This window comes from Mauremys reevesii, linkage group 9 (assembly GCF_016161935.1).
Source record: "Mauremys reevesii isolate NIE-2019 linkage group 9, ASM1616193v1, whole genome shotgun sequence".
Taxonomy (NCBI): Eukaryota; Metazoa; Chordata; order Testudines; family Geoemydidae; genus Mauremys; species Mauremys reevesii.
The window spans coordinates 4,335,065-4,351,173 of record NC_052631.1 but is presented as its reverse complement, the minus strand read 5'-3'; the positions used below and the strand labels follow the sequence as shown (position 1 = coordinate 4,351,173).

At 47.0% G+C, this 16,109-nt stretch overlaps 1 protein-coding gene across 4 annotated transcripts in view; it reads left to right on the top strand.

The window, feature by feature from the left end:
- The window catches only part of LOC120371563 (LIM domain containing preferred translocation partner in lipoma), a 493,573-nt gene that overhangs the window by 116,222 nt on the left and 361,242 nt on the right, over positions 1–16,109 (top strand). The gene's annotated exons all lie outside the window — the stretch shown is intronic.

Here is a 16,109-nt window from a genome sequence, read left to right as displayed (position 1 = left end):
CCCAGAGATGAGGGAGAGAGCTTTCAACGTTGATTCTGAATGGGTTGAATGCCGGTGAGTCCTGCGCTTCTAATGGAGAGAAGTGTCCTAAATCTTTGAGCTTGGGCGGGGCATGAATGGGGAGGGGTTTAAATCACTGGTCCTGATCACTGATATCTATATCTTCTGTCCAGCTAGTACATTTATAGACGGATTGAGTCTGTTTTCATCATCCTTTCCCTATTTTAAAGTGTAGAGCTAGAGTGAAGGTTTTTTAAAAATTATCCTCTTTTTTTTTTTAATTAAGGGAAGGATTTGCATTGGTGCTAACTCAGCTGGGCAAGTAACTTGATCATTCTTGGCATCAAATGGGCATCTACTTTAGTTTGTGTCGAGAGTAGGGTGTGACTCACAGGGCGGTCAGCCCCTGAATGATCAGGCTCAAGGGGCCAAAGGACTTGCTGGGCACAGTCCTGCAGGCACTGACGGTGTTCGGAGTTTGCAAATCTCAGTTGCATTTAAACCTTTGTCGATTTTCAACGTATCATTGATATTACTGCAGCCGTAACTGAAATGAGTGCCCCCTTGTGCGGTACGCTAGACCAATGGTTTCAACCTGCGGTCTGCAGACCCTGGGAGTCCGCAGACTGTCTAAGATTTCCGAACGGGTCCGCACCTCCATTTGGAATGTTGTTGGGGTCGGCAAATGAAAAAAGGTTGGAAACCACTGCACTATAGCAATACATAGTAAGGGCTAGTTGTGGTCCCAAAGAGTGTACAGCTTCTGAATCCCAGTCCAATACCTTAACCCAAAGACCATCCTTCCTTCTCTGTATGTGTTTATATAAACATGCTTTCCACCAGTGGGACTGAATGCTTTCAGTGTCATTGGTGTACTGTGCTTTCTGTGCCTTTGACTCCTGAGCCTTGTAGGTTTCTGCAAAGTATGGTGTCATTTCACTGCTAAACACGTCTGTCATTCAGTCATTCTGGATGGCAGAGGAAAGATCCCTCCAGCCCAGCGCGCATGGGCCTGCATCACTCCTCAGGAAAGCCAAGCTCACGTCCCCACTTCGGGTTGCACTTGGAAATCTGTTGTGACCCCATGCAAGAGTGGGCCCAAAATTCTCCAACCAGTGGATGCTGAGGCTGGGGCTTTTGGGGGGGGGGGGGGGGAATCAGATTTGTGCCAGGGCAAGAATTGTGACACATTGTTCATCTGATTCTCCCCTGCCCCCCATGCTGGAAGAGAAAATGAGCAAGGCTGTTGGACAAGATCTGGGCCCCAAGACAATACCAGAGAGAGAGGAAAAGGCATCTCATCAGGAGAGCCAAGTTTTTAGGTTCTTTCGCCAGCTGTATGAGCACAAAGATGGTGTGAAGTTTTATACGCCTCTCTGGCTTGCTGTGGATGACTTGCTGCATCTCAGCACCAGGAGGGCACACGCTGGGCGGGCGTGAGGGTTAACTGGTCCATGGAGGCTGATCTCCCCTCTCACTTTGCAGTTGACCTTTTTCCATGTCTGGGCTGAGACCTGTTGAGCAAGGCAGCAGCTGGGAGCAGCTGATACTGCCACTGTCCATGCGATCCCAGGTGGGTGGATAACCAGAGGACTGCAGCCTCCCAGAGCAGTCAGTCCAACCCACCTTTCAAGACACCAGGCGAACCCTGTCATCACTGATGGTAATCAGGCTCTATGATGGATGCCTCGTCAAGGGTTGGCATGAGCTCCGTGAATGGAGCCATTAAGGAAAGCCTAGTGAGTTAGGACAACTGTGATAGGATATTCGTGTGCCTGATTAACAACTCCGTACTCTGGGCTTGCACGTCAGCGTGCTTACAGAGCTCCTTATAGAGCTTTAAATGCACTTCTGAAGCGTTTCTGGGCGGGCTCAGCCGGTTTAATTGATGTATTGAGTGCTGAGGACTTGCTTTGTCTTCCATGGTGTGTGGGAGGAATTGGCTTGTACGCTGTGTTTCATCTCTGTGCTGCAGCCTGGTGGAGTGATAACAGAACAGCCCCCGGGCTCGCCAGGCACAGGACGTCGCTGCATTCAAAGCGTTCTGTTGTTATCTCTGCACAGTAATAACTCAGGTGCTACAGGAAGAATAAAAATGCACTGAGCTATGCTAGCTTGGGAACCTTTAAAACTTTCTTGGTGGAGGTAAGAGGAAAACACCCAGGTACCAAGGTGATGGGTGCCTTACAATATGAAAAGGGTGGAGAATCTATCAACTTGCATAGGCTGGATGGCAGAGTTATGGTCCCGGATTGTGTCTTTGTAATGATACTTTGCATCTCTGGAACTGAAGATTTCAGAATCCTTAACAAATATTGAGTCAAGCCGGTGAGCCAGGAGTGGTATTGTTATCCTTGATGTACAGATGTAGAGACTGAGGCACATGGCGGTTGTGACATAGCCAAGGCAGCATGGGAAATTTGGAAATAAAACACAGATGTCCTGATTCCCACAAGCCAATCCTCTCCCGTATGTTAAGCTCCTTCTGATCCTGGTAGCTGGAGTTTTGCAACCTTAGGCTGAAAAGTGCTATTACTTATAAAGTATTATTTTTTTACTAGTAAAATTACACTCCCACTGAAAATTAATGCAGCAATTACTCAAAGGCAAACTGAAATCTGTGAGTATTTAATACCACTGACGCCTGTCGTCAGTATATGTTAATGTGATCCCAGCAACATATCGTTATGGCAGGAATTACCAGGTAATGATGTTACTTAATCTTAAAAGTTTTTTTTTCTTGGCCTGTGAGTAGTGTACAGGCTTTGAGGAAATGCTGTATTGTTGTTAGCTTTGTGATCTGGTTCTTTTGTGGGAGATGTTGCAAGCAGCTGGAGAGTTGACTGCCTGCCTTAATCTGTCTAATAGAATCAATTCTTGGGGCAGGATTGCTTTCCTGGGAACCAGGTATTGGTATTTGGGATGAGATTTCTGAAACTGCTTATGTGTTGTTTTTGACCTCTCTATTCAAGGACTGGTGTAACTAAAGAAGTTACACTAAGAACCTACCCGGACTGTGCATCACCAATTCCTCCTCCAATAGGAACCTGACCTGCAAAGTCCCCAAATCTGCTACTGCTTGGTAGAGGGGGCACAATATTGAGACTCATCAGTCTTTAAAGACTTTTCGAACATCCAGCTGGCTCCCTGTGCTAGGAAGGAAGCTGGTTCTTGCTCTGGGCTGGTTGTGTATTGTCAATCTCCTGCTGTGCAGATATCGCAAAGACCAGTTCCGGCAGAGCTGTCCACTGTGGCAGCTGCTTCCCTTCCGTATAGTTTTTGTTCTTCAGATAAATGAGTCTTCATCAGTGTAGGCAATTTTTTTTCTAAAAAAAGAATTGTTATGATCTGTTGAAATTAAAACCAAAAAGATGGGGGGGGGGGGAGGAGGGGGCGGTAAATGGATGTTAAGAAATAGAAAACAATCAATTAAATAGTACATTGTGTGTGTAATTTTTTCCTTGGCAAATTGCCGTGAAATTGAAGAGCATTTTAACAACTAGTCATTTCACTTGCATTTGAACTTTGCCAATAGATTGTTTGCATGGGAACTTCGGTCATTTCACAATGGGTCCTCGTCTTTGGTACCACTCCATGTGCCTGTAAAAAAAAAAAAAAACAGCCCCCCCCACCACAAACTCTTACTACCAGCAAGAGCTTGTAGTCAATTGGATCATCTTTAGTAAAAGGTGATTTCATGGGAAATGTGAGGGTATTCCAGCTAAAATGGAAGGAATCATCTCTCGTTCTGGGGGTGAAGCTTTCCATCAACAGTCACGAAATATGTACAATTGTGATACTTTCTGTCTGGGAGGGATTTACAAATAACACAGGCTTGCCACACCCCTAAAACACAGGAAAGTATTTCTCAGCCCCAGTGTACCAATGCGCATTGCAGATCGTGGTTAAGTGACATGTCTGAGGTCACACAGTGGGTCTGTGTCAGAGCCAGGAATAGACTTTAGATAGCTTGACTCCTGATGCTGAAGTTGAGCCGCGAGACTATTGTGTATTTCTGTAGGGCTTCTTAAGGAGGTATTTTTACCAGCAAAGCCACTGTTGCTAAAAACAGAAGACCAATATTTTCAAAAGAACCAGTGATTTAAGGGGGCCTCAGCTTTTACTACAGCGCTATATTAATGTGCACTAGGGCACTTTTAGTTTGGGCCAGTTAGAGTGCAGCCAGCAGGGCCGGCTCCAGGGGTTTTGCTGCCCCAAGCAGCCAAAAAAAAAAGCCGCGATTGCGATCGGCGGCAATTCAGCAGGAGGTCCTTCGCTCCGAGCGGGACTGAGGGGCTCTCTGCCGAATTGCCGCCGAATCCCTGAAAGTGCCGCCCCACTCCCGAGTTGCCGCCACAAGCACCTGCTTGATAAGCTGGTGCCTGGAGCCGGCCCTGGCAGCCAGCATGTTGGTGCACTTAAGAAGTCACACCCCTCTGGGGCGCATTGCTGCTCTGTGTAGACAAGTCCTGGGACCTCTTCAAGGTTGCTGATTTTCAGAAAATGCCGAGGCCACCTTCAGGTGTCTCAAGCTGGGCACTGCAAAAATGAAGCCTCCAGAATCACTAGTCACTTTTGAAAACCGTAGCCCCAAAGCTCAGCTGCTTGAAAAAGCCACGTTGTAGTGGGTCATGGAATTTTTTCCTCATCTCTTCAGCTGTGTAACCTTACCCAATACTCAGTTACACATATGATAATGTTGCAGAATAACACACACAGTCACAGAACTGTGTATACTGCGCTAGGAGTTGGTCACCGGCCAGCTAGAACATTCAGCACAGGGCAAGCAAGCAGGTTGCCTTTAAAAGCAGTCGATGTTCTGTACTAACACAGAGTATAATGAAGCCTGCAGGCTTACAGCATGTAACGCGATATGTAGTGTGTTAATCAGGATAGCGGACGGGTAAGTGCTATTAAAAAGTATCGTAACATTCTAGAATCATCTAACTCCTGAAACATGAAACAGCACCTAGCCCGGTGGAGTCCTGGTCTGTGGCTGGGGTCCCTAGACGCTACCACAATCCAAATAGTTAATAGTTGTAATCATAGCAATGGATGTTTTGGGTTGTGATCCTGGTGTTGATCCTGACTAGCTGTGTGACTTTGGGCAAGTCCCTAATGGCCGGAGCACCTGCAGCTCCCACATACTGGGGGCTCAGTGCTTCAGATTGCTTAAACTCTGTGCCTTATTTCCCCATCTTTAAAATGGGGCTATTAACTTCCCTCATCACGCACTTCGAGCTCTTCAACCAAGGGCATTATCAGCCTGACCCTCTACTGCTAGGGTACGTCTGCACTGCAAAAAAGACACCCGGCAGCAAGTCTCAGACCCCAGGTCCGCTGACTTGAGCTTGTGGGGTTAAAAACAGCCGTGGAGAGGTTTGAGTTCGGGCCGGAGCCCAGCTCTCAAACCTGGTGAGAGGCGCTGAGCCCACACGTCTAGATGGCTATTTTTAGCCCTGCATGGAGAGGCTGAGTCAGTTGACCCAGGCTCTGAGACTTGCTGCTGCAGGGTTGGTTTTTGTTTTCTTTTTGCAGTGTCGAGGTACCCTTGGAGTCTGCAAATATGTTGCCACTGGGAGCAGGTTCTGCAGAAGGGCAGTGTGTGACCACTTGTCTCCTAGTGTTGTTGACTCAAGGTAATGTTCTCAGAGCAGCGTGTTTCAAATCCATGAGCATGTTCAACATGTGTTGTGGGCTGGAAGCTCCTTTGATATCTAGCCCCTCTACTTTTGTGTGTGTAAGTTGCTTTCTTGGAGGAAGATGCTTATAGACTTGTCCGTGCCATTGGGCATTCGGATCTTTAGAGACCAGGGAGTTATCTCCTTGCAGGTCAAACAGCAGCGCGAAGGGGACATTTTTCAAAAGTGGCCAGTCTGATTGGTAGGTACAAGGCACCTTACCCGTACCTCTGCCTCTTTTTGCCTGTGGACGTTGTGATGTGGAAATGTATGGGCTAGGCTTGCTACCTTTCTAATGGCTGGTAACTGGACCCCCAAGGCCCCGCCCCCTGTTCCGCCCCTTTCCCCCAAGATTTAAAAACCGGACATCAGGGCTTGTCAAACGGCACCTGGACACACAAGCCGAAACCTGGGCTGTCCAGGTGAAAACCGAACGGATGGGCGAATCGTCAGATTCCATTTGGAATGCTTGTACTTAAAAATTCCTGCTTTGGTCAATGCTGAAGTTTAGGGAGGTGCACTTGGATAGGAGGGAGGCTATTTTTTGTGTTGTGTTCTTCATTTGCTGGATGATTGCTTTGTCTACGAGTGCCCTGAATTGATTTCTAGTTTCCTGCTAATCAGCGGGCCCGCAATTACTACCGCCTCTGATTGCAGCAGTGATGCCAAGGAGAGCTTTCATGTCCCTGAAGGTTGTGCACTCAAATCCCTTCCTTTCTCAGTGTACAATTTGACTATGGCCGGGGGCTTTTACAGCTTTGCCTGAAGGGTTTAGATGAGGGTCCTGATAACACAATCCATTGTTATCGTATACGGCGGCTGACGTACAAACTGCGTCTGGAACACTGGGTTAGTTATCAGTTAATTCTATGTGGAGAAAGGGCTAAGAACTGTTTGGGGTTTTTTCAACAAAATGTCATTGATCGGAAAACTTCAATGGGCCAGAACAAACCTGTTGTGGAAACGTATTGGTTTTGCCAAAACTGTTGTCGGGAAGGCTGTTCAGAGCCGGGTTGGAATTTCTGAACAGCCCGAGAGAAGGATCCCAGAATAGCCAGGAGCCTGCGGTCGGGGCCCTCACCTGGGAAGTGGGAGACCCAGGTTCGACTCCCTGCTCTGAATCAGGCAGAGCCCCACACGGGGTGTAGGGAAGGTCGTTTCTGGTGGTAGGAGCTGTGAAGGAGAAATCTCAAAATGGCTGTTGAAGCTACAGAGACCAGGGACTAGTCTTGGAGCTGGTCCAGAACAGGCCCATGAAGGATTTTCAAAGCAAAGAAGGCGTTTGAGAAAGAAGAGTTTGACATGGACGAGTTGTTGGAGTTCTTGTAGGCTGGGGCATGTCTGAGAAGTGGGCAGGGGCTAAGGTCCAAAGACCTGGGTCCGAAGGAGGCCAGAGAGCAGGGAGTTGCTGTAACATAACCCTAAGCCTTGGAGTATCTTCTTTTAAGATAAGGAATCAGCTGATTATATGAACTCTGTCAGCTGTCTTGTGAGCACTCTTGGCCAAGGATCTCATGCTGCTGACGGTCCAGGGACGCTAATCCTGTTGGGTGACTGCTTCATCATTCGGAGACTTTCGGTGCCAAAGTAGCCAGCCAGTTATTTTCGTCGGCTCAGCGCTGAGCGAGGGATTGGATGTTCATCTTCCAAAGTGACTTTTGCTTCAGCCTCATGGGTTTTTCATGGGAGTTTGGCTCTACCGGGGCCAGTGTTGTACACACAACTGTTCCGTTCCCGTCTTCTCATTCCGATGCACGCCAGAAAATCCAAAGCCAGGTTTCAAATAGTAAGATTTGTGGGCCAGATTCTCAGTTGGTGGGAATCAATGTGGGGTTGAGTGGAGCTACCCCGACTTATACCGGCTGAGGATCCAGCCTTGTGTATTTGCTATCCCAAAATCTTAATGAAAACGGAGGGAAAGTGGGGTCTGAGGTGGAGGTTGAAAATAACAGTCTAGTCTTTTCTAGCTGTGGATAAGTGTGCTGCTCACACAAGCTTCTGCGGATCTCAGGGTTTGAGGTTGTGGGTTAGCAATATTGGTAAAGCTCTTACTTCATTCACCTCCCCTTCTCAGCCATTTGTGAAGCATGTTGATAAATGTAAGTAATAGTCTAGGAGATAAGAGATAAGGAGAAATAGTCTTGCTGTAACCAGCTTTAGATTAGCATGCTGCGGAGAAAGCAAACATAAAGTGGGCTTAATGTTGGCAGCACATGCAGAGCTATCTTGGAATGCTGGTATTATTTATTTATCATTTACACAGCCCTGTACATTTATATGGCACTTTACAAACACAGGAAGGCCCTTGTTTGCAATCACAGCTAGAGGGGGCCCAGGTGAGGGAGGGTGTGGGTGGACTGCGGGAGAGGAAAGCAAGATAAGGTGGGTTGCTGGAAAAAGGGACTTCAGTGGCGGGAGATTTGTAGGTGGTGGAGCCTTAGGAGAAATGGCTGGAGGTTGGAAGCTGGCAGAGGAAAGGCAGTGTAAGGAAAGGAGATTGAGAGGCTGGGCAGGGAGCGAGAGGGGAAAGGAGAGCGCCGAGAAGAGCAGCAAAAATGACGACTGGGCTGGGAGAGGGCTCAGACTTGGGAGGAAAGAGTGAAATGTTAAGTATGTACTGAAGAGTGCAGCTTCATAATAACTTAGTAGCAGCTGAGTTTAAAACATCTTAAATTGCCAGTTATCTCGACTCCTTTCTTTTGGTCTGCAATATTATTTTTTGAGGGGGGGGAGAGGAGGATGAGGAGATGAGTCATTTCCAAAACTGAGCGGTACAGAGCATTCTGTTTCGTATTCAGCCCGCTGCAGTCGGAAGGCCTCTTTCTGGGTGTGGTGTGCAAGAGAAGCTGCCTTCAATAGGAGTAGGGTGGCACTTGGGTGGGTGCATGTGGCTGGCCCAGGAAAGTGTCTCCCTGCTGTCAGGTGCCAGCCTTGTGCCTGGGCTGTCGGAGATGCAGCACGGAGGGTGCCTCGGAGGAGTCCGTGAAGAGGCCCCCGCGTGGCGGTCGGGAGACTGTGCCTAGCTCAGCGCATGCCGCAGCCTTGCCTGGCTGGAGGAGCCATGTCCAGATCTGGAGAGGGTCGAAAGCGTCCTGGGGCACTCGCCAGCCGCCTCTCAGAGACGGTGTCACTCTTAACCCTTTGCAGCTACTTGGCCGTGCATTCTCGCTGTGCAGCCTCAGTGTCTGCCTTCCCGGGTGACGGTGGTGAGATGAACATTTTAGTTCTGTCTTAGGGCCCCTGTTACCCTTGGTATCTGTGTTTTTCCTCATAACACCTCTCTGAGGAGGGGACGTGTTATTATCCCATTTGCTCGGTGGGGAGCTGAAGTGTGGAGAGAACAAGTGACTTGCCCAGGGTCACACAGGAAGTCTGTGTCAGAGCTAGGAACTGAACCCAGCTCTCCTGAGCCCCAGGCCGGTGAGACAGAACTAGATATACGGGCAGTCCTCGACTTTACGACGTTCGACTTAAGACGAGTGGCACTTACGATGTTTCTGAATTGACATCCTGATTCGACTTACGGCCATTGGTTTCGACTGTACTACTCTCGATCCCGCACTGGAGTGGATTGTGGTTCTGAGTTACAGCGTTTCGACTCAACGACACAATTTTCAGGAAACAATTGTGTCATAAGTCTGAGGACTGCCTGTAACTTACGCAGGTTTATGCATGTCTTTCTCTTTCTGAATGGGAGGTGATGGAAGAGAAATGCGCAGTTCAGAACCTCCAGCAGTGCGAGCCACTGGACTGTACTTCTTCTCATTGATCTTTCTGTGACTTTCATTTACTCTGATTTTAAAGAGGCCTTATCAGTCTGGTCAGCCTCCAAAATGTATCGTCCTTCTGCGTATAACACTAAGGCTTTGGCAGCTTTTGCTGGATGCCCCGGGGTTGCAGCTACCCAACCACATCTATGGACACCTGAACTTCAACAAATTGTCTGGTCCATGCTCATGGTTCCCTCTTGCATTCTGTGATACAAAGAATATATGAAAACCTATCAAAAGACAGAAGAAAGCTCGTCATGCTTGTTTCAGGCCTTGCTTAGGTTTACCCACCGAAAGTCATGCTTCTTGGTGTAAGCTGCTCATCTCCCAGGGTCAGGAGGGAAATTTCCCCGATGTGCAGCCTTGCACATTGAATAGGATGTATAGTTATTTGATCTTCATTTGAGCCATGAGGCATTGAGCTGAGCCAGAGACCAAGTACTTGATAAGACCAGCATTCTGAACTGCCGTGACAAATCCTACTGCCTGCGATTACTACAAGAATATTTCTGTGGTGATCTTGACTGACTGACTATTATTCGCACACCTGTCACGAGGTGCAAATAAGGCCTTGGATACTGTCATTAAGCCAGGCTAAGGAAGAGATCACTCGCATGACCGCTAGGTTTGCGAGGAAGGATTGATGACCTCAGAGGGGCCCAGAGTTGCCAAATTTGGCTGTTTCTAAGCTGATGAAGCAGAAACTGAACTTTATTGGATCCAAAGCACACAAGGAGTGTTTAACAAGCAAATAAAGACGGGGGAGAAAAAGAGAGAAGCCTAAAAGTGGCTTTGGGGTTTTTTTTAAGTGGTAAAAATTGGAAACTCTACGTGTAGATCATTAACTTCCATTTTCGCTATTTGAACAGAGCTGTATTTAACAGATAGGTAATCAGCTCCTGTGGAAAAGGTTCCAGTGACTCTGTACTCTGCATCTTTAATGACCTCTCCTGCTTAAGTATCTGTACTGAGAGCCGTCTTGCCGAAGATGGCATTTTCAGAGAAGGCACCAGCCCCTGCACTTGTGGGTGCAAATGGGTGGGTGTAGTAAACGCACACATAGATGGACAGTTTCACCTGTTGTGCAGTGAGGCCAAAGTCAGACATGGCGTTACCCTGACTTCAGTGGACTGTTATTTGGCCTTCGGTGTTGGGGGGATGTGTGTGCATACGTTTGTTTCTGAGTGGGAGGTGATGGGAGGGAAATGTGGCGTTCAGAGCCTCCAGTGGTGGAGGGCTGTGAAGCAGATTAGTAATAAAAATGTTCAAAATGACCCTGTCAAACATTTCTGAAATGGGATATGTATGTGGCATAAAATGGGAGTTGATGTCATGCGATGCAAACATTCTACTGGGATAAGCAGTGCTTTGCAACTTGTGGATAATATGACCAGGCCCATAAAACATTTACGCCAGCATCATCGTGTAATAGGGATGCGCACGTATATGTTCGCATAAATTAATGGAGGGATAGGTCCATGAATGGTTATTAGCAAAGATGGTCAAGGGTGCAACCCCATGCTCAGGGTGACTCTAAACCTCTGACTGCCAGAAGCTGGGAGGGGAAGATGGATGTAGATCGCACCCATTGTACTGTTCTGTACACACCACCTGAAGCTCTGGTACTGGCCACTGTTGGAGACAGGATACTGGGCTAGATGGACTATTGGTCTGACCCAGTATGGCGCTTCTTGTGTTCTTATGCATATATTTATATGTTAAAATGCACATTCATCTGCTAGTGATGAGAATGGTCCTGGAGTGTAGTGTACCCTTAAATGCATATACCTTATCTACATAGGGCCAGATCCATAGCAGGTGTATGTTGGCTTATTTCCACACCTCAGAAAATTCTTCTGTTGTCAAGGCCATTTTTTCATAACTTTTAAAGTAACTGTTTTGAACTCACTGTAGTTTTAAAACCCCTTGAAAGCTTGACACAGAGACGTTTCTTCCTGAAATGCATTTACTCCGTCTCGGGGAAATTCTCTTGTCGCTCGTGGGTGCTGGAATTCGTGTCCCAATCCCATCTTGCCAGGTGGTGTCTTCCTTCCCCTAGGAAAAACACAGAGTTGGTTGGACCCCCTCAGCCTAGAGACCAAGTGTGTGTTAATTTGTTCTACGAAAACACGTAAGTCGGTGCTTATTTGTCTCTGAATCATTGTCCTTGTAGCCTTGAATAATGTTCACATCAACCCCATGGAGCTGATCCAAGCAGTCATTTCCAGCACCACCAACAGCAAATAGAGTCAGATTCTTGCCCAACCCTGGATGACAGAAACAACAAAGAAAGAAGAGAAAAGAGACACATCTTTTTTTCCTCCCTCTAAAAGTCTGTTTCCTCAAAACCTTGTTTTCACAGAAGACTCTGTATTTCCTAGAGTCAACATTTCCATGTCTGACACACACACACACACAAATTAAATTGCAGAAAGGCAGCATGTGGTCTGGCGTGCCGCCAGGCAGAGCTCGCTCTTTGGGGTTATTATTAGGCAGATAACTGTATCAAGAGCTGAAGCGTCATCTTGTCTCTGAAGGCTGCAGCACTCCGTGTTTGAAATGCTGATCTGTTTGATGCTTGGGAGAAAATCTATTGTACTTTCTCCAATAACTTTTTGCAGCAGGAACTCGATGTCGTAGGAGCTCCTGGGGAAGATGAGAGCAGCTCCATTGAGGTCCACAGCTAGAATTGAGGTTGCAGAACAACGTCCATTATTGCCCACTGCTTTTACCTGCTTCTAACGTTAATAAAAGCACACACAGCTGGGCTGGAATCTTACATGCTTGGAGCTACATGTACCCTGTGGTGAATGAAGTTCTTGCAGACCTCATGGTAGATAGAGGGTGGACTCAAGAAGGGATTGTGGGGAGTAGAGGTTAGTGGCTTTATGGATAAATTCAGAGAATGATATTCTGTGTATAAGAGGCATCCGAAAGAATGCTATGGGAGAAACAGATAATTGAATCTGGCATCAGCAGTGTAGCAGAGAGGGTAGGGGGATGAGGAAGAAGAGATGAGCGGATTAGCAAGAAGGGATAGAGTTGTGAAGGGCTTTGGAAGTCACGACATGGAGCTTGCTATGGCAGAAGAGTGGCGAGCCAGTGGAGGGATTCACAGCACAAGGTAATGTGGTCAGAATCACAGGCCAGGAAAGTTCTTACAAAGTGCTATGAGATCTTCAGAAGCATGTCTCTGTAACGTTGCTAGATTCGGTTTGTCTCTCTGTACTATCTATATCTGCGTAGGTCTATATATAACACACCAGTGGGAGGTATTTTGGCTGATGCACTCACAGTTTTGAGCCACAGCGAGAGATTTAAAAATATCTTCCTGTTCTAGGAACATACACCGTGACAGATGTCATCCAGAGGGGGAGTGGCTTCCGAAAAGGGAACACAACATTAGTACTACGAGCGTCAGTATTCTAGTCGATGACTTATTACTTAGATAGCACCACAAGATGTGTGAGTTCCATGATTTCTGCCTGTCAGAATTTTTTCACACATCCAGTCAGGCAGCATCTGTCTCTCCTCTCTCTAAGTTGCTGTTTCATTCCTAATGAACTTTGCTAGGGTTTCTACGTAGAAGCCTGGCAAATCAAAGCTAAACAAAACACAGACAATGGGTGAGCCAGGAGTTCATTGTTGTTTATATTGCAGTAGCACCCAGAAGCTCGCCCAGGATCGGGACCCTCCAATTCACTGCCTCAAGGTTATTATTTTATGGTAGCCTGTCATCTAGTGGCCCCATTTGAGATCGTGGCCCCATCGTGCCAGGCAGCGTTACAAACACCTGGTAAGAGACAGTCTCAGCATTAGTGGGTGAACCGGGAGGACCCGTTCTGGTCTGTCCTCCATGCAGAGGTGTAGGAGTGTGTGTCTGCTACCTAGTATTGCAGAGCATGCATAGTGCAGCTGGAACATTGAGAAAGCAAGTTCTGCTGCATGCGTGCAAACAGCAATGGGCGACATTCTCTTCTGGAGATGTTCTTGTCCTGTGCTCATCGCTGAAGCATCCGAGTGCCTTCTAAACAACGTGACTGTGCATCTGGTGCATGTTTTGTTCTCTCATCCTCTCCCCGGGTGGGAAAAGGGTGTGCAGGAGAGTGACTTGTTTTGGTAGGGTATCTTTTTTTTAAATGTATATGTTGCTATGTATTTATGCTAGAGAAGGTGGCAAGGGCAAAGGCTTATAACTTAGCCAAACCAGGATGGATCTTTTTAGATTGTAAGCTCTGTGTTCTGTCATTCTGCAGCACTTGGTACAATGGGGTGCCGCAGGTCCATGACTGCAGTGTTTAGGGTCTATGGAAATACAAAGGATAATAACAAGATCATAAAAGGCATATTTGACCGCAGAACCACCTACCCATCCAATTGCTACACCAGACTACGGTGGTGGAAGAGTTGTTTAAAATCTACAGTCATGGCATCAAAATCTCCTCATAGGTGCTTGGGGGGGGGGGGGGGCAAGCTGTCCTGTACTGACCTCAGCCAAAGTCAGCCTGCTCTTCCTCTGCCTTGGTCACTAACGAGGAGGCTTTGGATGTCGGTTCAAACACCAGGTTCTGGTGAAAATATTTGCTGTGTCCTTCCACTCCCACATTGAGGGTGGGAAAGGAAAAGGGTTTAATAAATCAGCACAGGAGAATTAATAAAAGGCAGGGACACATGCACTCCACACCAAGATTCATGCACTCGACTCCAAGATTCTGTCTGTATCTTGGAGCTGAATGCATGTGTCCCTCCCTTTTATTAATTAATTTATTAATTTCCAGGTTGGAAAAGTCCCAAAGAGGCTTCTGAATTTCCCAGGGTTGGTCTCTTACCTGCCCAGCTTGCTGTTTCCAGCCATAGACTTCCCCTTTCCCTTCCTGTCTGCCCACAGGCTGGCTGGTGCACGGGGGCAGCTGTCCATACGGCTCGGAGACGCAGCTCTGGGAGGACGGCATGCCATCCCCGCTGTCCCAGAACCTTGGGGGTCAGAGATGGAACAGTCTCATTATGCCCATCTCCATACCTGGGTAGGACCCTTCCCGATCAGATGCTTTTGAGTGTTTGTTCAGTTTAACTGTATGGGTCATGAGCAAAGGCACTGTCAGATGCAGGCTGGTTTGTGGGCCAGAAAGTTTGACTGCCCTTGCGAATGGTCTTTCATGGAAGGTTTTGCCTTTCAGATGCTTCCCATCTACATTTATTTTAAGAGCGGGGTCATTATAACCACGGGGAGAAGAGAGGTGGGTATAGCATGTGACTTAATGTCATACTACAGTCAACAACCCGTCAAGCCCCCTGTTCCGGATAGCTGCTCTGGTTTGACTTATACGGAGCCGTGTGTTTATTTGCTGACATTTTTCCTGCTATTGCAGTTAATTCTTAGAAAAACAAGATGCAGGGAGAAGCATTCGGAAGACGCCACTATCCAGATGGGACATGCTGCAAAGTTAGATGAGCTGTAGAGGCCTCATAACCTTGAGAAGTGGCCTTTTCTCTTTCGTATATTATCTAATGCTGCCTGTGTATTCTGACCTTGTAAGAGCTGAAACATCAGTGGCATGACCCGGAGTGACAGTGACAATGGATTAAAAACAAATACATAGAAAGCTTTGGGAGCGTGGGCGTCATTGGAAGAACAGAAGGGTGGAAAATATTTCTGGGTTGCTATCATAGGAAGCAGCCAAAGCATCAACATGAAAGATCAGTAAAAGGGAGGCGGGGTAGGACATCTAAATAACAGGAGCCTGGTGGTGGTGTATGTCTCCCCCCGTCTTCTGCCTCTGTACGGAGCTCTGTAGCAGCTGTTGGAGCTACAGTACATACTGTACATTCTCCTGCTCTGGAAGCACATGATGTAACCCGTCCTTTTGTACATTGTAGGAGGGGACGTCACACTAGGAAATAAATGTGGTGATGGCAGTTTTATGTTTCACTTTCAGGCACATAACATAACAGATATGTAATTATTGAGACACCTGTAAAGTCTCTTTGTTTTTCCACTCTTCTTTTAGTTAGGCATGGCATGCGTGCGCTGGCGTATCCGTTCAGGCTATCTACAGGATCTGCCTCTTTGTTTCCTCTTTGCCCAGTAACCTAAAACGCTTGGTGTGAAGATAACACTTTAGTCCCCCTCCTCTCGTCTGTGTGTGTATTGTATCAGTGACAGCCAGTGCTGTACCTAGATACAGAGACTGTGTGTGCATATGTGTGTGTGTGTGTATGTAGATATGTAACATGAGTTGGCCTGCATTAACAAATCCATGCACCTGAGTGGGAAATATTAGCCAGCGTCATAATTAGAATAGCTTTAAAGGGACATCAACTGAAATCGAGTCCCTAATTCACGCTTTGTACAAACGAGTTGCTGTATAAAATTTAAGAGCAATAGAAATGTTTCTCCAATTTATTTTTGAAATGTCCAAGTGAAAAGCCTCTGCTTTAAAATATCCCCCCTACAATGTTTGAGGTCCAGGGATCCTGGCATTAAGAATCTGAAAGTGAACGTAACATCACTGACTGTTATTTTCCAAGCTGAGGAAAATCCAAAAAAGCAAACAAAGGCCCTGATTCAGGAAAGCATCTATATTCGGGAAGGACTCTTAAAGTCCTGTTCAAGTCAGTCAGATTTAGGCACATGATTTTAATTGTGTTCCTGACTTGG